Source organism: Leopardus geoffroyi, chromosome D1 (genome assembly GCF_018350155.1).
Source record: "Leopardus geoffroyi isolate Oge1 chromosome D1, O.geoffroyi_Oge1_pat1.0, whole genome shotgun sequence".
Lineage (NCBI taxonomy): Eukaryota > Metazoa > Chordata > Mammalia > Carnivora > Felidae > Leopardus > Leopardus geoffroyi.
Genome location: NC_059329.1, coordinates 43,635,029 through 43,655,860, shown reverse-complemented (window position 1 = coordinate 43,655,860; position 20,832 = coordinate 43,635,029). Strand labels below are relative to the sequence as shown.

General features: G+C 38.8%; 1 protein-coding gene across 5 annotated transcripts in view; it reads right to left on the bottom strand.

The window, feature by feature from the left end:
- NOX4 (NADPH oxidase 4) overlaps positions 1–20,832 on the bottom strand; it is a 169,106-nt gene that overhangs the window by 80,473 nt on the left and 67,801 nt on the right. The gene's annotated exons all lie outside the window — the stretch shown is intronic.

Here is a 20,832-nt window from a genome sequence, read left to right as displayed (position 1 = left end):
GCGAACTGGCAAGGGTATCTGGGAAGGAGAATGAGCCATGGGTACTGGAAGTAAGAAAAGTATCCATGGCCTCATGTTCAGGAAATACAGAAAACACCCACATGGTACTTTTTGGCTCACAATAAGAAAATGCAGAATCTCCTTTTATTTTTCAGAACCCCAAACACTTATCCATAACCCCAAGATTCAAAAATTGTAACAGTACGTTTTTTCATAATTCACTGGGTGACACTATCTAACTTGAATTTATGGGAGATCATGATGGGAGGCTAATACTTCTGTATAAAAATTCGTATATAAGTGTTTCCTACATAAATATCCATTTGTTTAAGAATGTTACCCCATATCCTGCTAGAGATCTTATGTAATATATGAAATATACATACCTTTTAAAATCTATAAAATTCTGAATTCTGAAAACACATCTAACCTGAGAGTTATGGATAAGAACTTTATATACATTATTATTTTTAACTGTATGATATATGCTCTTTCAACTGTCTTACCTCCTAAAACATCCCTTTATTACCACACAATACCTGTCCTTCCCTGATTTTTACAGAAATTAGTTCCCCTTTCCAACACTAAGTTCTCAAACCTGTTACTACCAAGCTTCCCTTGAATACCACATACCAAGGGCAGGGCTAAGTGCTTTATTTCCAAAATCTCACAATAACCCTGGTGAGCTGTCCTTTATATTGAAGGAAACTGAATTAACTGAGACTTAAAAATATTAACTTGCCCAGTCATACAACTAGTAAGAAGACAAGACAGAATTTGGACCCATGTCTGTCTGACTACATAGCTCTTAACTATGGCAAGTCGCTCTCTCCACTAAGGCAAGCATGAGAGATCAAATGGAGTAGGAAGGAGAAAAGTATTTGTTGGATTACAAGAATCATGTACAACAATAAGAATGAAGTAGAAATATGGGCCAAAATCAAAGCACCAATGTGGTTCGGTGGGCCTTGAGATAGACAAGGGGTTGCAATAGAGCAAGTCCAATACCCTCAAATTCACTTTGTCAATCAACTAATGTAGGTCACACTGGGGTGCTAGAAGGACAGGAAATAAGGGAAGATAAACACACCACGGAGATACGTAAAGAACTCACAGTCAAAAAAGGCAGCTTGGAAACCAGTGAAAACACTAAAATAAACAGGTAGGTATTACTCATTTGGTCATAGCAAATCATAAACTAATAAAAAGTATGTGATCAAGTTCAGGATTGGGAAATAATGTGACATGGAATTTTCAAACTACTGCTCTGCAATCAGTGGGTTTTTATTTTAATTTTTCTTAATGTTTTTATTCATTTTCGAGAGACAGAGAGATACAGAGTGCTAACGGAAGAGGGGCAGAGAGAGAGGGAGACACTGAATCTGCAATCAGTGTTTTTAATGGAATCATTATTGTTAGCACTATAAAAATTAAAAAAAAAAAACACTTATAAAATACTTAATTATTTATGCTATTAAAATTATAATATTTCATTTATAATTGTGACTTTAATATTTATTTCATTTTTATTCTGATTTTTAATAATTCTGAGATCAGTTTTATAACTAGTAAATCTTAATGATCATACCTTTAGTAAGATGATGTGATCTGTAAAAACCGCCCATAATTTTTGTAATGTTTATTCATTTTTGAGAGAGAGAGAGAGAGAGTGCGCGTGAGCATGAGTGGGGGAGGGGCAAAGAGAGCGGAGGACAAAGGATCCAGAGCAGGCTCTGCACTGACAGCAGTGAGCCTGATATGGGGCTCAAACTCACAAACCAGGAGATCATGACCTGAGCTGAAGTCAACCAACTGAGCCACCCAGGCACCACCATTGTTTTCACTTCCTGCTACTTAAGGCTGGCCAGAGCCTCAATGCAGTAAAAGTTGTAGCTCCCAGAAAGCAAAAACCCAAGCGTCCAATCTGTCCACATGTCACTTGATGATTCCCTCATTGTGAACTACATCTTAGATTAAAAAAAGATCTAAGTCAAGGAGGCATCAGAATAGAGAGCAAAAAAGGTTAGTTTCGGTAAGTCTGAGTGTGCATTTGATTTAATCTCATTCTCTAAAGGAAAACATATAACTTGCCAAATATTCATATCTCTATTCCATCTTTCAGTGTAAACATTGCAAAAGATAATTGCATGTGGTGTTTAACACCCCCTCAGGTCCTGTAGGAGCCTATAAACCTCCCTCATGTGATGCCAGCCAAATGCATCAGTATAGTTTTTAAGGTTGATCTGATTTCAAACAGATAAAACATAGTATGGTTTCTTTCAAAGTCTGGGAAAGATGCCTTTATGTTACTGATACTTTCTCAAACTAGCTAGGTATAAGAATACAGGATTTAACATTGTCTTTGTCGAATCATATCGCTTCACATTTGAAGGGGGCCTGCACAGATTAACACACAGAATGACTTCAGCATGTGTGGTTTGAAACAATGACTGGAGATCTTAGAATCACATTCTAGCAGCTTTGCACAAATAATGTTCAGATTCACTAATGTAGCTAAAAACATAGTGTAGTGATTCTTTAATATCTCCTCAGTATCTTTTTTATTTTTTGATGTTTTTATTCAAATTCCAGTTAGAATAATATTAGCTTCAGGTGTACGATGCACTGATTGAACACTTCCATACAACACCCAGTGCTCATCACAACAGGTGCACTTCTTAATCCCCATCACCTATTTAACTCATCCCACAATGTTTGTTCTCTATAGTTAAGAGTCTATTTCTTGGGGGCGCCTGGGTGGCGCAGTCGGTTAAGCGTCCGACTTCAGCCAGGTCACGATCTCGCGGTCCGTGAGTTCGAGCCCCGCGTCAGGCTCTGGGCTGATGGCTCAGAGCCTGGAGCCTGTTTCGGATTCTGTGTCTCCCTCTCTCTCTGCCCCTCTCCCGTTCATGCTCTGTCTCTCTCTGTCCCAAAAATAAATAAACGTTGAAAAAAAAATTTAAAAAAAAAAAAAGAGTCTATTTCTTGGTTTGTCTCTCTCTTTTTTTTCCCCCTTTGTTTGTTTGTTTTGTTTCTTAAATTCCACATATGTGTGAAGTATGTTATTTGTCTTTTTCTGACTCATTTCATTTAGCATTATACTCTTTAGCTCCATCCATGTCATTGCAAATGGCAAGATTTCATTATTTTTTATGGCTGAGTAATATTCCATTGTGCATATATTAACAAACTGGAGAGCAACATGCAAAAGAATGAAACTGGACCACGTTCTTACACCTTAAACGAAAATAAATTCAGAATGGATTAAAGATCTGAATGTAAGACCTGAAAGCATAAAAATCCTAGAGGAGAACACAGAGAGTAACCTCTTTGACAACGGCCATGACAACTTCTTCCTAGATAAGCCTCTTCACTATCTTTTTAATAGCGTTTAGAAAACTTCTCAACAGGATGAAATAGTAAAGTACAGATATCCATGGCTCTCTGACTTTCCTAGAAGCCTACTAAGGAAATATACTTATGACAAGTTTTCGGTTTAAAAAGTTACAGGATAATATACATATTTAAGTTCACATTATTAATATAAAAAAAGATATGAATTTTTATATATATATATAGAAATAAGTTGAAGAGAATACATAACATGGCATTAGGAATATTAACTTCTGGGAAGTAAAACTGAAGACAGAAAAGAGAATTCATTTCATACCTATCTCCCTTTTAAGATTTATTATTAGCCTTTATAATGTTTATAATTTTAAATATTTTAAAAGTTTAAAATGTAAGCAATAATACATTACTGAGTCTCAACTTAGTCTCATTTAATTTTTTTTAATATTTATTTATTTTTTGAGAGAGAGAGAGAGAGAGTGTGAGCAGGGAGGGGCAGGGAGAGAGGGAGACACAGAATCCGAAGCAGGCCCCAGGCTCTGCGCTGTCAGCATAGAGCCTGATGCAGGGCTCGAACTCATGAACCATGAGATCATGACCTGAGCCAAAGTTGGACGCTCAACTGACTAAGCCACCCAGGCACCCCATCCGGTTATATTAATTCTACATAAGTAATCAAACCTAAGAGGTGGATAGAGTGAATGTGATAAACATCTCCAGGACTATAAATTTCAATAATCTTAAGCCATTTTTTTATATTAAAGCATTTGCTAACCATCAAATATAATGGGATAAAAAGATTTAAACCTAGAAATATTTTGGCAAAATTTCTGAATGTGAAGGAAAATTATGTAAGCTTTCAGAATGGAAAACATAAACAAGTTGCTGCCAAAGAAATAAAAAGAACTCAGATTTGGTATCACATTTGGCTACTACCACCCATTCCAAGCTGGATGATAAAAGGGGCACTGTCTTCAAAGTTCAGACTTAAATCATCTTTTTTTTTTTTTTTAAGTTTCCTTATTTTAAGAGAGAGAACACACATGTAGGAGTGGGGGAGCAGCAGAGAGAGAGGGAGAGAGAGAATCCAAAGCAGGCTCCGTGCTGTCAGTGCAGAGCCTGATGTGGGGCTCAAACCCACAAGCTGTGACATTATGACCTGAGCTGAAGTCAGACGCTTAACTGACTGAGCCACCCCGGTGCCCCTCAACTTAGTCTCATTTAAGTTTCCTAGATGAAGACAAAGAGTATGGCTTATGTTGACTATAATATATACACCAGAATACACAACACGTACTTTAAGGGTAAGAAAATAAAGTGACAGAATTTGTAAGAACAGATCTGGAGGAGTTTCTATTTTGATATCCTTGAGTAAAAATGTTTTCCTTCAAATTATTTGTACATTATGGCATTGAGTTTTAAAAGTACTCAAATGACTAATAATTTTATAACAGCCCCACAAAAATATAAACAGATATTATGTAATCATCTTACATTTAAGAACTAAATGTAAAAATGATGTCACTGCACAATGATTTATTCAACATGGAAAAGAAATTTAAAAGCCACAATGTGTTTGTTTTTAAATCAAGAGCCTTGCAATAAAAAATAAAAATGATTCTAAAGTGGATGTTACTATATTAAGAACTAAATTTTCAATGTAACAAATTTGTTAAACCACAGAAAACGATCACAGAACAGAATGTGTCAGATCTTATTTTTAGTCCCTTCTTCCAAAGCTCTAGTTTCTACCCCTGTTAGACATTCCCACCTGAAATTCACTCTAAATGTAATACATGTAAAAACCCCAGTATCTTCCCATATTGCCTTCTTTTCTGATTCCTTTATGTCCAAACATAGAACCCATGCCCTTATCAGAATAGGGGCTCAAATATCAGAGGAATATCATGTGTATCTCTTCCTGCCAACATTCAATCAATTTTTAAGTCCTTTACAATAATCTTACCAAAGAAAATGTATGATTATAGCAATCTCCTATTGATTAACCTTTTGTGTCCTCCTAAGGAAAAACACCCACATTCTTTCTTTCCTAGAGTCTATAGCCAACCACATCTGCTCCAAATTCTTTCCAACTTTATATTGCAAGTTCCTCTTTGACCACTCTAATCCAGCAAAGACAACATGGATCAGCTAATATATCTCCCTGCTCGTCACTTTCCCACTTACTAGCCTCCATTCCCACTTCTCATATTGAACACTAGCAATTCGTTAAGACCCATCTCAAATGCTACCACTTTCATGAAGAAATCCTAATTTTCCCTGCCATGAAAATTCCTCACTTCCCTGACCCCGCTAAATTATTTGACTTCTATGCCCTTTATTATGGTCCATCTCTTTAACTGTATGTAATTTTTTTCTCTGTATGAGTATACATTTGCAATGTCTTGAGATCAAGGCCTATTTCTAAGTCATTACTGTATATCCATAGCATATTATCCATAGTGGGTATACATTCAAATATCAATTCAGTGAAGTATTGGAGAATTAACCTGAGAATGAATAAGGACTTCAATAATGGGCAATTCTTCTATAATTTATTCATACATTCAACAAATGAGTCCAAAGTGTTTCAGAGACTATACTAGGAGCTCATGCAATTTCACAAATAAGGATTGTCTAAAAGTAAGAGAAGAGATAATGAGCCAGGAGCACAGAACTCATTACAATTAATGCAACATGTGACTCCAAACATTTTGACAAATACAACATCTTAATGTCTCTTTGTTAACTTGAAGAAAAAAATTAGTGTTTACTTGCATACTTGCATGAAAAAATATACTCAATCTTAAAACAGACAGATCCTGGAAAAGTGTGTACATGAAATGTTTATGAACTGTGATGGAATGTGTGTATTTATCTCAACTTTCATAAAAACAAAACATTAGCATGACAGTTGAGGGATATAAAAACACAAACTAAAACGGCAAAGATAAGATGGGGTGTGATAACAACAATGGAGAGGTATCAACAAAATCTGTAATGGAGAAATGTGGATGACATGGTGGCTGGGGAATAGACTGAAAGAAACAGATGAAACTGAAACCCCACTACCTTCATAAGTGGGGTCACCTTGAGAAGTAAGCCCACCTTTCGCTCAGAGAAGACCTCAGAGCAATAGACCTCAGAGCAAAAGAAGCCCACCTTTTGCTCACAGAAGACCTCAGCTTATGATTAAAAACAAGAGAAAGAGAAACTGTTCTTATCTGTATGTGAAATAATCTGACCCCTACAATCATCTTACCCCTCCACAAACCCAAAGACAATTGGAGGTGGGACAAAAGGGGCTCTAGATGCAGGAATAACCCACACAGTGGAAAGTAGGGCTGATATTTGCTACTTTTATGATTACCCCAGCAAATATTTAATGAATGCACACTAAATGCCATCTCAAATTTACATTCCAAAACTAAGCTCTACAATGCTCATCAGGATTTGCTCTCTCCATGGTCTTCCCTATCTCAATGCAGCCCCAGCTGCTCAGACCAAACACTGTGAAGATAACCTTGACTCTTCTATTGCACATTCCATACCCAATCTATCAAGAAATCCTGTTAGATTGGGGTGCCTGGGTGGATCAGTCAGTTAAGCATCCGACTTCGGCCCAGGTCATGATCTCACAGTTTGTGGGTTCAAGCCCTGAGTTGGGCTCTGTGCTAATAACAGCTCAGAAACTGGAGCCTGCTTCAGATTCTATGTCTCCCTTTCTCTCCCTGTCCCTCCCTGACTCGTACTCTGTCTCTGACTCTCAGAAATAAACAAACATAAAAAAAAAAAAAAAAAAGAAATCCAGTTAGCTCTAACTTGAAATATACTCAGAATATGACCACTTCTCACTACTTCCACTGTCACCACCCTCATCCAAACAATCATCATACCTCAACCAGATGTCCACAACAGCCTCTTAACTGGTCTTCCCACTTCTGTTCATTTCCCTTCATCTACTCTTAGCACAGCAGCAAGAGTAATCCTATGAAAAAGTAAGTCTGATCATGCTCTTCCACTACTCAGAAGCCTCCAATGGCCCTTCCTCACTCTAAGTAAAATCCAGAATCTTTACAATGTCCTATAAACCCTACATAAGCTGACTCCTCATGACTTATCTGATATTATCTCCTACCATCCTTCCTTTTTCTTAGTGTGTTCTAGCCACACTGACCTCCCCTCTTCCATGCACACACTTGGGCACACACATATATACACTTACAAGTCAACTGGCATTAAGTATAACTCATGGTGAAAACCGGCTGATTTTGAGCAGAGAAATGACATGATCTGATTTGCATTTTAAAATAATCACTCCGGGGGCGCCTGGGTGGCTTGGTCGGTTAAGCGTCCGACTTCGGCTCAGGTCATGATCTCACCGTCCGTGAGTTCGAGCCCCGCATCGGGCTCTGTGCTGACAGCTCAGAGCCTGGAGCCTGTTTCAGATTCTGTGACTCCCTCTCTCTCTGCCCCTCCCCTGTTCATGCTCTGTCTCTCTCTGTCTCAAAAATAAATAAACGTTTAAAAATAAAATAAAAAATAAAATAAAATAATCACTCCGGCTGCTTTAAGATTAATTGGCAGGTGAGCAAGGGCAGGCAGAGGGAGATCAGTTAGCAGGCTATCCAGACGGTAGTAGACTGGACCGGGGGCCACGGCAGAAATGGTGGACATGTTTTGAAGACAGAACTAAGAACATGAGTGGACAGATTACTGACTATATCAAAACAAACAAACAAACAAACAAACAAAAAAAAAAAAACAAGAGTAATATCCAGATTTCCAGCATGGGCAACCTGAACAATGGAGCTGGAATTAACTGAGGTGGGAAAGATTGTGGGTGAAACAGATTTGGGAGGTTGAAGATCAGGAGTTCAGTTTTAGACATGTTAAGATATCCTTTAGACATCCAGATGGAAGTTTCTGGAAAATAGCTGGATACAAGAGCTTGAATTTTAGAGTTGGGAGGTGGGGCTGGAAATATACATTTGGGAGATGACAGCACACAGATGCATCAGTAAGACTGCATGAGATCACGAGAGAAATGAGTTTAGCTAGAGAAGACAGGGGGTTCAAGGAATGGGCACTGAACTGTTCTGATATTTAGAAGTTGTAGGATTGGCAAGAAACAGCAAAAAGACACTGAGTAAAAGTGGCCAGAAAATGAGGAGAAAAACCAGGTGAATTGGATGTCCTGGAAGCAAAATGAAAAAAGTGTTTCAATAAAGCAAGTGATCAGCTGTGCTAAATGCTGCTAAAAGGTCAATTCCATCAAGGACTCAGAAATGACCACTGGACGCAGCAGTAACATGGTCATTGCTGACCTTGAAAATGTTTTTGTAGGGTGCTGTGGGCAAAAAGTTGGTGGATTTAAGACAAAATGAGTGGAAATGTACCTGGAAGGAGATGTGAGTTAAGAAAGGAGCTTTTATTCACAATTTTCTCTTTTGTATCTAGGTAAAAGGAGGCATCTAAAAATACCAATAGGATAAATCAAATTTAATATTAAACAGCTGGTTTTCTCTGAATACATTGACCTATTTAGGTTCACATTTATCATGCAGGTTCTCATTAGGCACTGAAGCAATATTTTCTTTACCCCTGGAAAAAAAAAATGAAACTACAGCAGTTAGAAGATGTTTAATTTCCAGGGAATTCAGACGTCCTGTTATGTTTCATGAACATTAGTGACCTTTTTGGGGCAATTTCGACCATGTCTGGTCTATGGTTAAGGAACCTTGTTGCTTTGCTAATCTATCATCTATCCCAGCTGAGTTTCTAAGCTGCCCAAGCAAAAGATTTGTGAAACGCTAGAGAAAAACAATTTTTTTTAAAGAATTACACAAATGAAAGCAAGACCCAAGATCAAAACAGCTGATGCAGACTTCCTGGTTGTATTTAAACCCAAGACATTAAATAAATAATAATAACAAAAAATTTGCTAATCTTTAAGGAATCCATGACCATTCTTGTCTGGTTTTCATTGAAAACTGGAAAGACTATTCCCAAAATGACTGGTTAAGAGATTAAAACTACAAAGCAGAAAAATGATGGCAAGTACAGGCTTGCTATGTAAAAGCACAGACAATAACAAACCAACAGCTAGACTTGCCTCTGACTCATGGAAAAATATGTGAAATCAGGTTATCCCAGCTTAAAAATAATGAATCACACAACTTAGAATACAGATGTCAGGAAAGCACATGTGTACTTCTGATTAAAAATAATAACGGAAGGGTATAGAGGTATTCATGCAAACTTCAATTCCATAAAAAAGCAGATTCTGCATTATTTCTTTAGTTGAGAATCCATGAAAAATATTATTGAACATAATTAATGTCTATCTCAGTTAAATATTAAGAGATGCTATATTTCATTGTAAGCAGTAGTTTTCATACTTTGAGTTTTGGTATTCATTCATTCATTCATTTTCTAAGTAGGCCCCATGCCCAACATGGAGCTCAATGCAGGGCTTGAACTCACAACCCTAAGATCAAGAGCTGAACTGAGTGCCTTATGCCCAACCAACTGAGCCACCCAAGCGCCCCAGCTTGGGCTTCTTAAAACCATCTCTGATTCACATATATAAATTAGGTGAAAGCATACTTTAAAAGAATAGACTAAAGAATAGAATAAAGAAAAAACCAGAATAGAATAGATTCGTTCGGGTAGAAAATCCAAACTTTGGCAATTATAGAGCATGACAGGAAAACACTGTTAAAGATCCATTACACGGTTGAAGAACAACATGTAAAACTCTACCTGGACTTTAAGCCAATGAAGGCCCAAAGAGGGAGAAGAACCTGAAAACATGAATTCTGGATCTAACTTTGTCATCAATGGTGTTACTTGCTTTGATCACTTAAAGAATCTATGCTTTAGATATCCCCTCTCCCCAACAATAAGCAAACAAATAAATCTGGTGCTTGGACTACAAACTGTTTTTTAATTGATGTATAGTTGACATACGATATATTAGTTTCAGGTGTACAACACTAATTCAACAATTATGCACTTTATAAAATGCTCACCATAGCAAGAGTAGCCACCACCCATCACCATACAAAGGTATTACAATCTTATTGACAATACTCCTTATGCTGTTTTTATTCCTGTGACTTTATTTTATTTTAAAGTTTATTATTTATTTTGAGAAAGGGCACAGAGCAAGCACAAGTGGGGGAAGGGCAGAGAAAGACTCCCAAGCAGGCTCCACGCTGCCAACAGACGGCCTGATGTGGGGCTTGAACCCACGAACCATGAGATCATGACCTGAACCAAAGTCGAGTCAGACGCTTAACCAACTGAACCACGCAGGCACCCCTGATTCATTTTATAGTTGGAAGTGTGTACCTCTTAATCCTCCTTGGACTACAATATTTTTAAGTTCAATGAATTTTGATAGACTAAGATTTTTTATGTGTCTCATATATAATTTCAAGTTTTAAAAAAGTAAGATTTTTTCACAAAATATATATTTCATATATTTATATGTATTTATAAATACATATAATGTATTTTAATGTATTTATAAATACATAAGTGAATGTAAATATATAATTTAAATACATACATTTAAATGTCATTTGTAGTGGAAATGGTGGTGCACTGCTCACATCTTCTTCCTCCCCCCACTTCCCAATTTTCAGGTTCAAAACACGAATTCCTCAACCTCCCCACTGCTGAAAATGTTTCCTGTAGAGCTCATTCCTGAGGCCCCTCCCCAGGAACTGCTAGCCACAGAAGGAAGCTTGCATGCCCATCTCTAAGTGTCTTTTCCTGGAGATATCTCACCTCTAGTGACTGGCCAATTACAGAGTAAAAGATGTAGCTTCCTGACCTCAATACAGGACAACCTGAACTACCATTTATGTGTAGTGGCTGCCAGACCTGCTGAGGCCTCTGTTGAGCCTTTACCCAGCATTTCAACTCCTGTCTTGTGTTCTCAGGTGCTGTCCTGAGTGCGTTCTCCACAAACCTCCCTCAGGAAAATCTCTACCTCTCAGTCTATTTCCCAGGAAACTCAACTTAAAACATTTATCCTACAGGCTAGTAAACCACAGGAGGCAAAATTTCCATTGCTCCAAATGACTGTTTCTAAGCCAATCTGGGGCCAGAACTTAGTCACTGCATGCTGCAGAATGAGGCAAACAAAACGAAACAAACAATTCCATTCCATTTAATCGCATCGTGGCTCTCCAGTCATTCTCTGAAATTACAACCATAACAGCTTCTAACTTACTGAGAACTTACTGTATACCAAGTACCAGGCTTAGCACTTGATGATATCTTTGTAATTAAGATTCAGAGTAACTGCATTAGAGAAGTTACTAGTATTAGCCACATTTATTTTTTTAATATGAAATTTATTGTCAAATTGGTTTCCATACAACACCCAGCGCTTATCCCAACAGGTACCCTACTCAATACCCATCACCCTCCCTCCCACCCCCCATCAACCCTCAGTTTATTTTCAGTTCTTAAGAGTCTCTTATGGTTTGTCTCCCTCCCTCTCCAACTTTTTTTTTCCCCCTACCCCTTCCCCTCCCCCATAGTCTTCTATTAAGTTTCTCAGGATCCACATAAGAGTGAAAACATATGGTATCTGTCTTTCTCTGTATGGCTTACATCACTTAGCATAACAATCTCCAGTTCCATCCACGTTGCTACGAAAGGCCATTATTTCATTCTTTCTCATTGCCACATAATATTCCATTGTGTCTATAAACCACAATTTCTTTATCCATTCATCAGTTGATGCACATTTAGGCTCTTTCCATAATTTGGCTATTGTTGAGAGTGCTGCTGTAAACATTGGGGTACAAGTGCCCCTACGCATCAGCACTCCTGTATCCCTTGGGTAAATTCCTAGCAGTGCTATTGCTGAGTCATAGGGTAGATCTATTTTTAATTTTTTGAGGAAACTCCACACTGTTTTCCAGAGCGACTGTACCAGTTTGCATTCCTACCAACAGTGCAAGAGGGTTCCCATTTCTTCACATCCTCAACAGCATCTATAGTCTCCTGATTTGTTCATTTTAGCCACTCTGACTGGCATGAGATGGTATCTGAGTGTGGTTTTGATTTATATCTCCCTGATGAGGAGTGATGTTGAGCATCTTTTCATATGCCTGTTGGCCATCTGGATGTCTTCTTTAGAGAAGGGTCTATTCATGTTTTCTGCCCATTTCTTCACTGGATTATTTGTTTTTCGGGTGTGGAGTTTGGTGAGTTCTTTATAGATTTTGGATACTAGCCCTTCGTCCGATATGTCATTTGCAAATATCTTTTCCCATTCCGTTGGTTGCCTTTTAGTTTTGTTTGATTGTTTCCTTTGCAGTGCAGAAGCTTTTTATCTTCATGAGGTCCCAATAGTTCATTTGTGCTTTTATTTTTGCATTTTTAGTTCATTTTCCCTTGCCTTTGAAAAGGTGTCAAGTAAGAAATTGCTGCGGCTGAGGTCAGAGAGGTTTTTTCCTGCTTTCTCCTCTAGGGTTTGGATGGTTTCCTGTCTCACATTCAGGTTCTTTATCCATTTTGAGTTTATTTTTGTGAATGGTGTAAGACAGTGGTCTAGTTTCATTATTCTGCATGTTGCTGCCCAGTTCTCCCAGCACCATCTGCTAAAGAGACTGTCTTTTTTCCATTGGATATTCTTTCCTGCTTTGTCAAAGATTAGTTGGCCATACTTTTGTGGATCCAATTCTGGAGTCTCTATTCTATTCCGTTGGTCTATGTGTCTGTTTTTGTGCCAATACCATGCTGTCTTGATGATGACAGCTTTGTAGTAGAGGCTAAAGTCTGGGATTGTGATGCCTCCCGCTTTGGTCTTCTTCTTCAAAATTACTTTGGCTATTCGGGGCCTTTTGTGGTTCCATACAAATTTTAGGATTGCTTGTTCTAGCTTCGAGAAGAATGCTGGTGCAATTTTGATTGGGATTGCACTGAATGTGTAGGTAGTAGTGACATTTTAACAATATTTATTCTTCCAATCCGTGAGCATGGAATGTTTTTGAATTTCTTTATATTTTCTTCAATCTCCTTCATAAGCTTTCTATAGTTTTCAGCACACAGATCTTTTACATGTTTGGTTAGATTTATTCCTAGGTATTTTATGCTTCTTGGTGCAGTTGTGAATGGGATCAGTTTCTTTGTCTTCCTGTTGCTTCATTATTAGTGTATAAGAATGCAACTGATTTCTGTACATTGATTTTGTATTCTGCGACACTGCCGAATTCATGTATCAATTCTAGCAGACTTCTGGTGGAGTCAATAGGATTTCCCATGTATAATATCATGTCATCTGCAAAAAGTGAAAGCTTGACTTCATCTTTGCCAGTTGTAATGTCTTTGATTTCCTTTTGTTGTCTGTTTGCTGATGCTAGAACTTCCAACACTATGTTAAACAACAGCGGTGAGAGTGGACATCCCTGTCGTGTTCCTGATCTCAGGGGGAAAGAACTCAGTTTTTCCCCATTGAGGATGATATTCGCTGTGGGCTTTTCATAAATGGCTTTTATGATGTTTAAGTATGTTCCTTCTATCCCGACTTTCTCAAGGGTTTTTATTAAGAAAGGATGCTGAATTTTGTCAAATGCTTTTTCTGCGTCAATTGACAGGATCATATGGTTCTTTACTTTTGTTTTATTAATGTGATGTATCACACTGATTGATTTGCAAATGTTGAACCAACCCTGCAGCCCAGGAATGAATCCCACTTGATCATGGTGAATAATTCTTTTTATATGTTGTTGAATTTGACTTGCTAGTATCTTATTGAGAATTTTTGCATCCATATTCATCAGGGATATTGGCCTGTAGTTCTCTTTTTTTGCTGGGTCTCTGTCTGGTTTAGAAGTCAAAGTAATGCTGACTTCATAGAATGAGTCTGGAAGTTTTCCTTCCCTTTCAATTTTTTGGAACAGCTTGAGAAGGATAGGTATTATCTCTGCTTTAAATGTCTGGTAGAATTCCCCAGGGAAGCCATCTGGTCCTGGACTCTTATTTGTTGGGAGATTTTTGATAACTGATTCAATTTCTTCGCTGGTTATGGGTCTGTTCAAGTTTTCTATTTCTTCCTGTTTGAGTTTTGGAAGTGTGTGGGTACTTAGGAATTTGTCCATTTCTTCCAGGTTGTTCAGTTTGTTGGCATATAATTTTTCATAGTATTCCCTGATAATTGCTTGTATTTCTGAGGGATTGGTGGTAATAATTCTATTTTCATTCATGCTTTTATCTATTTGGGTCATCTCCCTTTTCTTTTTGAGAAGCCTGGCTACCAGTTTATCAATTTTGTTTATTTTTTCAAAAAACCAATTTTTGGTTTCATTGATCTGCTCTACAGTTTTTTAGATTCTATACTGTTTATTTCTGCTCTGATCTTTATTATTTCTCTTCTGCTGGGATTGAGGTGTCTTTGCTGTTATGCTTCTAGTTCCTTTAGGTGTGCTGTCAGATTTTTTATTTGGGATTTTTCTTGTTTCTTGAGACAGGCCTGGATTACAATGTATTTTCCTCTCAGGACTGCCTTCACTGCATCCCAAAGCATTTGGATTGTTGTGTTTTCATTTTCATTTCTTTCCATATATTGTTTAATTTCTTCTCTAACTGCCTGGTTGACCCATTCATTTTTTAGTAGGGTGTTCTTTAACCTCCATGCTTTTGGAGGTTTTCCAGACTTTTTCCTGTGGTTGATTTCAAGTTTCATAGCATTGTGGTCTGAAAGTGTACATGGTATGATCTCAATTCTTTATACTTACGAAGGGCTGTTTTGTGACCCAGTATGTGATTTATCTTGGAGAATGTTCCATGCGCACTCAAGAAGAAAGTATATTCTGTTGCTTTGGGATGCAGAGTTCTAAATACATCTGTCAAGTCCATCTAATCCAATATATCATTCAGGGCCCTTGTTTCTTTACTGATTCTGTGTCTAGATGATCTATCCATTGTTTTAAGTGGGATATTAAAGTCCCCTGAAATTACCACATTCTTATCAATAAGGTTGCTGATGTTTGTGATTCATTGTTTTATGTATTTCAGGGCTTCTGTATTCGGTGCATAGACATTTATAATTGTTAGCTCTTCCTGATGGATATACCCTGTAATTAATATATAATGCCTTTCTTCATCTCTTGTTATAGCCTTTAATTTAAAGTCTAGTTTTTCTGATATAAGTATGGCTACTCCGGCTTTCTTTTGACTTCCAGTAGCATGATAGTTCTCTATCCCCTCACTTTCCAACTGAAGGTGTCCTCAGGTCTAAAATGAGTCTCTTGTAGACAGCAAATAGATGAGTCTTGCTTTTTTGTCCATTTAGATACCCTATGTCTTTTGGTTGGAACATTTAGTGCATTTACCTTCAGTATTATTATAGAAAGATATGGGTTTAGAGTCATTGTGATGTCTGTAGGTTTCATGCTTGTAGTGATGTCTCTGGTACTTTGTGGTCGTTGCAACATCTCACTCACAGAATCCCCCTCAGGATCTCTTGTAGGGCTGGTTTAGTGGTGATGAATTCCTTCAGTTTTTGTTTTTTTGGGAAGACCTTTATCTCTCCTTCTATTCTTAATGACAGACTTGCTGGATAAAGGATTCTTGGCTGCATACTTTTTTCTGTTCATCACACTGAAGATTTCCTGCCATTCCTTTCTGGACTGCCAAGTTTCAGTAGATGAATCCATCACTAGTCTTATCGGTCTCCCTTTGTAAGTTAGAGCCTGTTTATCCCCAGCTGCTTTCAGAATTTTCTCTTTACCGTTGTATTTTGCCAGTTTCACTATGACATGTCGTGCAGAAGATCAATTCAAGTTATGTCTGAAGGAAGTTCTCTATGCCTCTTGGATTTCAATGCCTTTTTCCTTCCCCAGATCAGGGAAGTTCTCAGCTATGATTTGTTCAAGTACACCTTCAGCCCCTTTCTCTCTCTCTTCCTCTTCTGGAATTCCTATGATATAGATATTGTTCCATTTGATTGCATCATTTAGTTCTCTAATTCTCCCTTCATACCCCTGGATTTTTTTAACTCTCTTTTTCTTACCTTCCTCTTTTTCCATAATTTTATCTTCTAATTCACCTATTCTCTCCTCTGCCTCTTCAATCTGAGCTGTGGCCACCTCTATTTTATTTTGCACCTCATTTATAGTATTTTTTTTTTTAATTTTTTTTTTCAACGTTTATTTATTTTTGGGACAGAGAGAGACAGAGCATGAACGGGGGAGGGGCAGAGAGAGAGGGAGACACAGAATCGGAAACAGGCTCCAGGCTCTGAGCCATCAGCCCAGAGCCTGATGCGGGGCTCGAACTCCCGGACCGCGAGATCGTGACCTGGCTGAAGTCGGACGCCTAACCGACTGCGCCACCCAGGCGCCCCTCATTTATAGTATTTTTTAACTCCTCATGACTATTTCTTAGTCCCTTGATCTCTGTAGCAATAGATTCTCTGCTGTCCTCTATGCTTTTTTCAAGCCCAGTGATTAATTTTGTGACTATTATTCTAAATTCTTGATCCATTATTGCTTAAATCGTTTTTTGATCAATTCGTTAGCTGTCGCTACTTCCTGGAGTTTCTTTTGAGAATTCTTCTGTTTTGTCCCTTTGGGTAGACCCTGTGGTAGCTCCAAACTGCAGGGCACTTCCCCTGTGCTGTCCGGAGAAACCTGTGTTCACGGGCAAGGCTGCAGTCAGACCCAATGTCTGCCCCCAGCCCACCTCTGGGGCCACAATCAGACTGGTGTGTACCTTATCTTCCCCTCTCCCAGAGGCAGGACTCACTGTGGAGTGGTGTGGCCCTGTCTGGGCTACTTGCACACTGCCGGGCTTGTGGTGCTGCTCTGATGGGATCTGGCATATTAGCCAGGGTGGAGCCACAAGGTGCACAGGAGCAGGAGGGGCAGGCTTAGCTTGCTTTGCTGTCAGTGGTCCCCTGCGGGAGGGGCCCTGCAGCACCAGGAGGGAGGCAGATGCTTCAGAGGGATGGATCCACAGAAGCACAGCACTGGGTGTTTCCAAGGTGCAAGCAAGTTTGGTGACAGGAGCTGGTTCCCTTTGGAATTTCTGCTGCGGATGGGAGAGGGAGATGGCGCTTCCCAGCGCCTTTGTTCCCCACCGAACTGAGCTCTGTCTTCCGGGGCTCAGCAACTCTCCTTCCTGGTGTCCTCTCGCCCTCCCCACTCTCCGAGAGCAGAGCTGTTGACTTTTAACATTCCAGATGTTAGGTCCCACTGGCTGTCAGAACTCAGAGTCCGGCCCCTCCGCTTTTGCAAGCCAGACTTTGGGGGCTCTACCTTGCCCGGCAGGCTGCCCCTCCACCACCCCAGCTCCCTCCCGCCAGTCCGTGTAGCACGCACCACCTCTCCGCCCTTCCTACCCTCTTCCGCGGGCCTCTTGTCTACACTTGGTTCCAGAGAGTCCATTCTGCTATTCTTCTGGCAGTTTTCTGGGTTATTTAGGCAGATGTGGGTGGAATCTAAGTGATCAGTAGGAGTAGGTGAGCCCAGTGTCCTCCTACGCCGCCATTTTCCCTCGAGAGCCTTCGAAACCTAGCCACATTTAATAAAGAAGTGAACCAAACTATGTCAGTAGTCATAGGACCAAGTGGGGGAATCTAGGCCTCCAATCCAAGCTGTAGGGTTCCAAACTCCATGGTCTAACACTACAGGATGGCCTCTGATTGCCATCAATCTTGTCAGCAAACACATGCCTGGTGGTTCTGCTGGAGAGAATGCAGGTGCATTAGAAGAAAATAATCACGAATTCCTGGGAACAACCATCAGATTAACACATGTTCCTTGTGTAAGAAAGTCAACGTCAAGTGTAAGAAATGCTGAAGCACTTTAAAGAATGAATACTCCAACTTTTGCATGCCTAATTAAATCAGTACTAAAAATTTAGTTTTACTTTGAAATTGTGAAACAGAAACAGTGCTTCTGTACATTATCTTTTGTACTCAGTTTTTGTATTTTCAGTTTTAAAAGTTTTATCCTCATTTTTAAAAAATGAGATAAAAGTCAAACTATTGAATTTATAGTTGTATATTTTATAGTTTTTATTTTTCTGTGCATTGGCACTGTATAGGAAAATAGGCATTAGATTCTTTTCTAGTAGGGGAATCTGAACTTCAACTCTGCACTACACAGAAGAACTTAGTAGTATGCACAATCCAAAATTTCAATTGCATATTTATCTAACATTTTTATAGTTTCAGTAAATTTCTCTCTTAATGGCAGTTCTCTTTTCTCCAGCAACAAGGATTTCCAAAAGCAATAGGAGTCTCAGAACTCCTGAAACATTGATGGATGATGAGTCAGGAGAGAGTATAGAATAGTATAGAATAGCTTAGCTGGCAACATGATTTTCTGCCAGGCAGGTCTGTGTTTGAATCTCACCTGTGCCACAAAAGAGCTGTATGACTTTGGATATGTTATTTAATCCGAGGCACATTATTTTCTACATCATACAAGATGAACAATACATGTTTCATAGGAATATAATAAAAATTAAAAATATACTATTTTCAGGGAGCCTGGTGGCTCAGTCGGTTAAGTGTTCGACTTCAGCTCAGATCATGAACTGGCAGTTCATGGGTTCGAGCCCCTTCATCGGGCTCTGTGCTGACAGCTCAGAGCCTGGAGCCTGCTTCAGATTCCGTGTCTCCCACTTTGTCCCTCCCCCACTCACTCACACTCCCTCCCCCAAAAATAAACATCAAAAAAAAATTAAAAATAAATAAAATATAATATTTTCAAAGCTTATGAAAGAACTTTGAGGCACTTAATTGGTAGGGACTATTAACCTTAATTTACATACTTTTTAGTGGGAATCAGCAAGTGGGAAATTGCTTTGTTTTGCTTTATTTTAAAGGAACCCTTAAGGGAAATACCCAGTGAAAATATTTGAGAAGCATGCATTTTACATGTAGTGCCAAGTAGAAGTAATTGGACAAAAACAAAGAAATGGCAGGAAAAGACAATAAATTAACATAATGGCATGACATAAAATTTAGCTTAGAAATGTTTGTTTTACTCAAATTCATTTCTAGGCAGCAGCAAGATTTGCCTCTTTTCCCTCTTATGAAAATAGAAACTCCCTTGGGGGATAGTAGGAACTGAGTCCACCAGTAACCCCCCGAAATCTGGGAAGGCTACAAACCATTTCCTAAGCCTACACAAGTACAGGATACACAGATGGTCCGATGAAAAGAATTTCCTTTGCCTTAATTTTTTTTGGAAGCCAACCATTGTTACAATTTAAACTATGAGATAGAGATACAAATATATATACTTAAAATAAGAACAAATTTGAATACAAAACCTAAACTTGCAAAACAAAGACCTATTTCAATGTATGGGTTGCTAGTCAAACCTAATACCGATAGGATTTGTCAGATAAGCACAGAAATTAGGAACAAGGAATTTTTCCACTGTGAGCCCAGGGAGTGGGGGATGGGAGGTGAAAAAGGACTTATTGTTTCTGACCAGATGTTTTCCATGGATTGTTTCCCTTTGCCTTTAGTGTATCTCCTCCAAGCACCTTTGCCATAAGTACATTCTAGTTGGCAGAGGCTAAGGATGTTGGTAAACCTCTTATAATGTGCAGGACAACATGCCACATCAAAGAATTATCTAACCCAAAATGTCAATAATGCTGAGGTTGAAAAGTCCTGATCTAGCACAAACATCCTTCTAAACATCCTGGGGAGACAGCTTTCTAAGGTTCTGGACTGGTGTCTCACTGTTAGAAATGTTTTATCATGTTGAATTAAAATTTATTTCTCTAAAACTTTTTAGCTATTTGTACACCTTAGGATCCCAGAGGAAAAACATCTAATTCTTCATCTACATGACAGATTTTCAAATGCTGAGACTACTGTCATATCCCCCAAATTTCTCATTTTCAGATTGAAAAACCACATGTTGATGTCCTATCCCTGCTCCTCAACAACAACAAAAAGAAAAAACAATATACCATAATTGCAAAAGTGAAGGCAATAATCCAAATTAAAAGGAAACATTTTGAGATTATGAAAAAAAAATAATAGTATAGTTACCAAGTACTGACCCCCATCAGAGATACACTCCCGGCACAGAACTCATAAGCAACAGAGCTGGGGTTGAATCATCAACTTCATGTTCTTTGTGTGAATACCCACTACCCTTTCACATCACATATAATCCCTTTCTCAACTCTCTCTCCTACTTTCAGTTCTTCTGTCTTTCGCCTGGCCCCCTCTTCCTTCCCTCCTACTGTTACAGAACCTGGTCTGGATTACCTGGAGGAAGAACCAAGTGGCACTCTGGCACTCGGAGATCTTGGAAGGCAGGAGGTTTATTTCACACCTGCAGGCTCAGAGATCGCTCTCCAGAGGTCTGAGCCCAGAGGTAAGCAGAAGGAACCATTTACCGTCTGTTACTTCCGCATTCCACATTAGTAGTAACTTGGCACACGTGGCAAGCGGGGTAGGCAGAAGAACCTGGAGGGGAG